The following is a 7,912-nucleotide window of genomic DNA, read 5'->3' on the forward strand; positions in this document are numbered from 1 at the left end:
GTGGCACATAGATGTTGTTACCCTGCTCCCAGGAAAGTTAGAAAGCAAAAATTCCTGCTGCTTCCTCTCAGTGAGTGTAGAGCAATAACATATCGCAATGAACTTTTGTAGACAGCTATTTGGACTGAAATTCTAAATTTATATGAAAAGAATATGCAATTAACACAAATATGTCAATGGAAAATGAATGTATGTAAGTATAATGAACTCCATCTTTCACACACAGACACACAGATTTGAGACTTGGTATACTTGGCAAGGCTGAGAATACAGACATGAATGCCTTATGCAAGAGAAGCATTTTTCAGGATTTTCTGAGTTATGTCCCACCCATGAACACTTTTTCCAGGGAAATAAAGGGAGTTCTGCCATGCTCAGAGAGCCAGGTTTCTACTTTTTTACCTTAGCTGCAAGTCCCAGAGAAGCAGTACACAGACCCTGAGGGGTCAAGGGACCAACCACATGCAAAAAGTCCCTGGTACACGGAAACCAGAAAGTGGAACTGATTATAAACAGAAATAAAAGCATGCCACCCTAGACTAGGAAAATACAAGCATCAGACTGCTTTGTTGTAGAAAGTAAATGATTTCTATTTCTCTTGGTATTAACAAGCAAGGGGCCTACTTAGTAATCCACCCGAGCAATGGCACTAAATTGAGTTTTCAGTTTTTTGTTTACAGCCCTTTTTGCCCAGCAGAGCAATACAGGTTCAGTCCTTACCTCGCAGCCACAGACTGATTGATTTGTTGAGGGCTACCACAGTCAGTGCAATAACTTGGTGTGGGGGCACTGGACAGACAAGAGCAGGGCATGGGCTGACCCAAGCAGCCCCAGGGGCAAATCAGCTGAACACACTTGACAGAAGTGGTGAACCGGGGACTAGAACACGTCCCGCTGCAGGACAACACTGGCACCTGCTCCACAGGTTGACCCCCAGAGTTGCAGGCAGGTATTGCTGTGCTCTGCCTGAAGACTTGCAAGGCCTACATTTCTCCAGGGTTGTTGCTAGCACCTGCATGTCTGCTTTGGACGTGCCCAGGAGAAATGCAGCATTGCAGTGCTGAGCAAGTAGTCATGGTGCAAACCAGGCACTGTTCCACCTGCGTCCTCGGGACAGCCCAAGCCCCTGGGGTTGATTACCAGCAAGGGGGCTCCAACTCCATGGGACGTGTCTGCATGGTGAAGTGTCTGCCAAATTCTGTCCCATTCCTGCAGCATGTCAGCAGCCTGGACCCAAACCCTTCCATGCTCAAGCTGATCTGAATGCATACCTCCTCTGATGATGGAAATACAGTTTCTGGGGAGAGGGTGCTCAATTTGTTCCTCCTCTTGTAATCTCTGAATTTACTACCTTGCTGGAGGAGATAGAATGCCTGATGGAAGTTGAAGTCATCAGTTTTGCACTCTCGTGTAGGAGGCATTGGACTTGCCTGAGCATCTGCACATTTTCTCCTATACAGGAAAGCACCACTGCTTTCTTCGGCAGCTGGATTTTGTGCAAAAGCTCTGGTCAGACCAGCACCACCCCCCTTCCCTGACTGCAGGAGGCAGCAAAGGCCTGAGGGTCCTGAGGGAAGAAGGTGCCTCACTATAGGTATTTTCTCACCCAGAAAGAAACTAGATTAAAGAAACATGTTCTGCTCAGCACCTCCTGTTACCCAACGCAGGTTGTGCTGCAGCTGGTATCATGGGAAACGACAAAAAGATCTCATTGTGGTTTTCTTTGCTGCATCCAGCCTCAATCCACATTGAGGTTCAAACCACCTTCTGTCCTGACAAACCCAGCAGAGCCCGTGGAGGTGAGGACAGAAGCGACCCATCCTGCAGCCTCTTCCATCGTAGCCATTTCCCCACCTTGCTAGAGGGGCTGTTTATCCTCACTGTGCAGAATTTGGGCGATGAGGCAGGTGTAGGACTCTTCCACAGCCATTCTTCAGGACTACTCCACCATGTTCAAACCTTGCCAGCAGCTGGGTTTTATCAGTCTTAGCTTTGGGGACTCCTAGAGCTCTGACAAGGAGAGAAATTCAGATTTATGACGTACTTGGAGCTTTCTCTATCTGCCCTTACTGCAGCTTGGAACAAAGCCTGGCAAACTAAAAATTCTCTGCAAAAGTAATCTCTGGAGGAAATTTCAGCATGAATCAGGAAAAGGAGTATTTCCTTGATTTTACTATTCATAATTTTACAATACATTTTTTAATATAATACAGTATCAAAATCATTTTTAGCCTACCTCTAAAAGTACTGAGAGATTATTTTCCCACAAACAAAAAGCTATGATCTTTCCCTCAAATCAGACTTCTCCTGAAACCAACAAAGCTTACTACATCTGCTCTCTCTGCTGCTGTCAGTATCACCCAGCCTCAGCTGACTCAGAGACAGCTCTTCTGGATTCAAGCCCTGAACACCCAACCAAAAGCTCTGGGAGATTCCTGGCTGTGGCTGCAGACTGGGGCTCAGCAGCCTTCATATGGCTTTCAGGGACAGAACTTGCACCTGAAGGACCCTAACAGAACGAGCCGCAGTGACAATTTTGGCAAGGATGTCAGTCACAACCACATCCTATCTATTTCCCCCAAATTAAACTGACTCTGCAGTCAGGAGCAAAGTTTTGTTCTTGGCAGTAAGAGACAGCGGTGTCACATACATTGATCATATCTGCAGAACCCCAAAAAGATGTTTTTGTGCAGATGTTTCATATTAAATGCTCTGCCAAGAGCAGGAGACATGTAGCAGAACAGAAACCTACTACAGGAAATGCTAAACATCAGAAGATGGTTAAATTAACCTGCAAATACAGGTCGCACCAAAGTACTGTACTACATGGGCCAATCTAAAATAGCCAAAAGACACATCAGGTACCTATCTACTCTCTGGGCACCAATGTCACTTGGAAATCTTGCTTTTCTGAGCCACTGGGAATTGTCAGTGAAATCAGCAGGAACCGAGCCCTTTGCAGTTTGGAAGAGTTTCAGCCTGTCCCAGGATGGGCACCAGAGCAGATTTTCAATTGAAGGTTGAGGAATAAACACACTTGTCAGATGAAGGAAAAAATACCTGTCAATAGCATGAGTGATCTAAAAATCAGTCATCTGAAAAAAACATTACGGAAAAGTCAGTGATATTTAGAGATGTTCAGACAAATGCATTAGGCATTTTATAAACATAGCTCTAATCCCTCTGAGTTAAGAAAAGAGGTGGGAGGAATGTGGAGTTACTGGCCTAGCGTAAATATTTCCTATTTACACATCACAAAGCAAAAACCAGAGACCACAGGCTAATTAAAATAGCTGGACGGCAATGATGGGAAACATGAGCTGCTATTTTTAGGGAATCATATGAGAGCCCAACCAGCTAGAAGTCTGGTCAACTTGGAGGAGTCACACGGTTGCTCTCAGAGCCCTTTGCACTGCCTCACCCCCCACAGGCAAGGTGGACAAGCCAGTGGGATTTTTTTCCAGCCCCTCTCCCAGATATCACAAAGTACTTTGCATTTCACATAACAGCTTTTTTTTTTTTCTTTTTTTTTTTTCTGGGCATTTTCCACAGGACCACTGACTATACTCTGCCAGGCTCCTTTGCAATGCAGAGCTGGGTTTGGGGCTTGCAGGGCTGACCACCCCACACCCCCTGAGCTCCAATTGTGGGGAGCGCCCATGTTTTATGAGAAGGAGCCGTGTTACACCTCGGTGCAGCTGCGGTTCAGATGCAGGCTTACCTCTGGGTGGGGAGGAGTCGAGACGAGAGATAAAACAGAACTACTTGTTTCAGGCTCATGAGTTTGCCTGAATTACAGGGGTTTTCATTTTGTGGTTTGCAGAATACACTTGCTGGGGGCCAGAAAGCGGAAACAGCGAAACACAGCAGAAGAAAATATGAGAATTTTCTTCCTCGGCAGTCACTGAAGTTTCAAAGCATATCTGCATGGTCTCCAAAACTCAGAGCACTGCAGAATGTGCTCAGAAAACATTAGGGTGCAAACAGCCTGTCTGTGTGGCTCTGTGCTCGAGCACCGGTGACGGAATGACCAGCTTGGCATAGGAGAGAGATTTCAGCCACATGTGAATTGGACAGGGAAGGAATTTCAATTTGTACTGCCTCCTTCCCAAACCAACTCTGTTCCAAGCCCAAAGCCCTCCCCAGAAAAGGAGTACTGGAAACCACAAAAAGTTTTGAAAAATATTTCAGTTTTGCATGTCCTGGTAACATTTCATTGCATTAGAAGTATTTGGGCTGCCTAACAGCAGGATTACAGTCTGCTGAACACAAACACCAAAAAAAAAAAAAAAACAACACATGCCAATGTCATCAATGCCCACAGCTTTTTTAAAAACCACTGGGCCTGAGAAAAGACGGGGTGCCCTGCCTTCCCTACATCCGTTCCCTCTATGCCTGGGACTGCTGCCACCCTCGCTGCCAGGACAGGTTGCTGCAGAGGCAGCACAAGGAGCCGTGCTAACATGCAACCCACAGCTGGCACAATAGCCCAGCCTGTTTCCAGCCCATTAGCAGCTTAGAGTGCACAAGCTAACTTGGAAAAGCTGCACAGCTTTTTGCCTTTTTCCCATTCCAGTAATCCAAGGAGTTAGAATACAGTATTTATGAAATGGTTTGACTTCAAGTTCTGCTAAAGGAGAGCAAGCAATCTAAATTTGGCTTGCAATAATACAGGAAACATGAGAGAGGGAACTAGAACTTCATAGCCAGCCTTTTAGAAAAAGCCAATTTGTAATTGTTCAGGGTTTCACTTCATGTCCTAAATGGAGGATTAACAAACTGACAGATGGTGATGATGAGATTATCAGGGTTAGCGAGAGGAATTCACGTAAACACAGAATGGCCAAGAACAGCTAAAAATGTGCTCTGAAAAATGGCAAACGTTTTCTCTGCAGAACAGTGCTAAATAATACTGAGAAGAAAGGAGCCAAACAAGGAACAGAAAGCAGCGGCTGCAGAAAAGCAAGAAAACAGAAATGCAGCCATCAGAAGCAGAACTCGGTTGTGGAGACTCACTTTAGACACCAGCTCCTCTGCCTGCTGCTCACCTGGGTCATCTGCCACAGCCCCGGACCTGGCTGTAAGGTCCTTGGCACTCTCTGTCTGAGAATTTGGGTAGACTGTAAAACTGGGGACGGGTCATCATCCCGTCCCTGTAGCTGAACCTGGAGAATGGGGCCAGTGGGGTACGTGGAGTAGATAGGTAGACAGCATCACAGAAAAAACCCCTAATCACCAGTCCCAAATATTATGTCACAACCACCTAATGAGGATTATCCAGATGAGTCCCAGGTAATCAGAGACTGCTGTTAACATTAAAGTGATTCCTGGGACTGAAACTCACTGTACCAAATGAACTAAAATGGCTGGTATTAATAAACTGACAAATGCAAATAAAAGAACACTTCTTTAATCTCCTTCCATTAAGGAAAGGGCATGTGGTTTGAATTATGATCATATAAACCACTGACTTCAGGCACTTTTTAAAGGGTTGTAGTCTGCAAAACTCATTAGAAAATTTATGCTATCAAATATTTGAATAAAATATAATGGGAGTAAAGAGTTAAATACTGCCTTAAAAAAAAAAAAAAAAAAAAAAAGTCACAAATGGTTTCCTTTAAATTTTACGAAGGTAATTTCAGCAAAAAGATTAATAAAATGGTTACTGGTGAAAGTTCTAATCCTGCAAACATGTATGTGATTAATTATCTTCCTGCAGAGACCAGGGGCCCTGTTTGTAGGAACAAAACTAAACATGTTTGCAGAACCAGGGCTGTAAGCAAATCAATCCATAACTTCACTCATACAGATATCCTCATTGATTTCAGCAGAAATGTTTACACACAAAGTAAAGCACAGACTGAAGCATTTAAGCACTGCAAGCTCAAAGTGCATTTTTATTGCAAGAAAGTATTGCTGTTTCGAAATACACCAGTAATTTTCAGATCCAGGGTGTATCTGCAAGCCATTAGCAGAATGGCTGTGTATGCAGGCAGGCCAGAGTGAAGAGGTAAAGTTTGATGTCTCCATTGATGACATTTTCAAGTGTCCATGCCATTTGGGATCACAAAGTCATTGATTTCAATATTCTGACCCTGCTGAAGGAGAACAGCTCCCCAGACATTTCAGCTTATTTGACATGCTGAACCTGAATATTTTGGAAATTGATATTGAGTGCAGAAGCAGCCTGGTGTATACAGCTGAGCCAGCTCCAATGAAGAGAAACCCTTCTAGAGACCTGGGTGGGAGCTGGAATAGGCCCTATATTCTTATTGCTTTAAAGATGGAGCTTGTGCTGTTCTCACAGAAGGGATGCTAATAAGACCTTGGGCTAGTCTTTCTCCAGCCAAATTCAAAAAGCTTGCAAACTTACAGGAAAACAATTGAACAAACAAATACAAAAGTTCCACGTTGGTAATTTAAAACCAGAAGACAAGAAGAAAGCAATAAAATGGTTGTGTAGAACCATAGAACGGAGTGAAAAATAAGTATTATTTACAGAACATTTTTACATTCTTTAATTTTAGATATTTTGGCTAATTCCAGTGTCCTGATTCACATTTGTCTTTGTGCCTTTCACTCCTCTGCCATTTATGTTGGCATCAATACCAAACATGATAGTCACTAAATTATCATAGTTGCCTATATAAAAACATCTGCAGACTCACAAGATGCTTCAGCTATTTCCACAAGATATTTTAGCTGTAACCATGCAGTTCTTATGTTCTCTGTGTGAGTCACATTGGTTTATAAAGTCTCTTCTTCATTCATGAGATTTTAACAATAGACATCAAGTATCTCAGGGGTCTTCAGAGTAAGCAAGTGTCTAATTTTGCACTTAGTGTAGATGGTCTTTAAATCCAGGTTCTGTGTACACCTGCCTGGCCCTGTAGCTTAAGACAAAACAAAACAAAAATACCACACCCAACAACTGTTAATTGCAATTAAACCACTCTGCAAAACACATAGAGATTTATATCACATGCTTCTATCAGAATGATTTTCTCTTCTTTAGTTGAACAGCTATGACATGTTTGCATAGACCTGTTTTTAGATTCAGAACAACTAAACTATATGCTCGAGGTTACACTGGGAACCTATAGAAAAGCCAGCTCTCTCCTCTTCCAGCATTATGGACTATTCATCAGATTATGCTGAATCTTAGATGGGAAAACCTCCAGGGGAGGATTTTTATTAGCACATTCTGCCTTCTGCAAATTACTATGGTATGATCATAATGCCTTTGTGCTTTTGTCTACCTACTGGTAGTATTTAGAAAGTGCCTATCGCTCTTGAGTCTAGAATTGCATAAACAACAACAATAATAATTAATAACTTTTGCAATTATCTTCTGCCAAATCAAATCTCATGTTCAGCTTCAACTGGATACATTCATCTGTCTTAAGATGTTGTCTAGGGTTGCTGTGCACTATCTAACTGGTGGTACATTCCTTCCCAAAGGTGGCTCTTTGGGAAACTTTGAAGCTCTATAAATAGAATATATTAGTATTATTATTACTGGAATGGGGGCAGGACTGCAGCATTTCACCCCTAGGGGACAGAGACACTCAAGAACACTTGTTTCAGCATTTGAATGTGCGAATGGTTCACAATTGGTGATATGAAGGAGAGAAAAGCTCTAGCACATCCTGTAAAACATCCTCTAAAAGCAAGAAGAAATTCAGCATATGAAATTTATCGTGCTCAGCCCTGGCCTTTCACACTTTTACACTACCCATTTAGGCTTTCTTTCTCAACAGTGGAGGCTGGCAGACACCTCTAGGAGGTCTGAAATGTCTTTCTTCCTGCAGGAGGAATCACAGTCTCAAGGCGCCAGGTCCTCCTCAAACCTGGAACTGAGACACGTAAAGAGAGGTGGCAGGGCCTTGGGCCCCCAGCAAGGGGACTGAGA

The sequence above is a fragment of the Aythya marila genome, assembly GCF_965140915.1.
Source record: "Aythya marila genome assembly, chromosome: 7".
NCBI classification, from domain to species: domain Eukaryota; kingdom Metazoa; phylum Chordata; class Aves; order Anseriformes; family Anatidae; genus Aythya; species Aythya marila.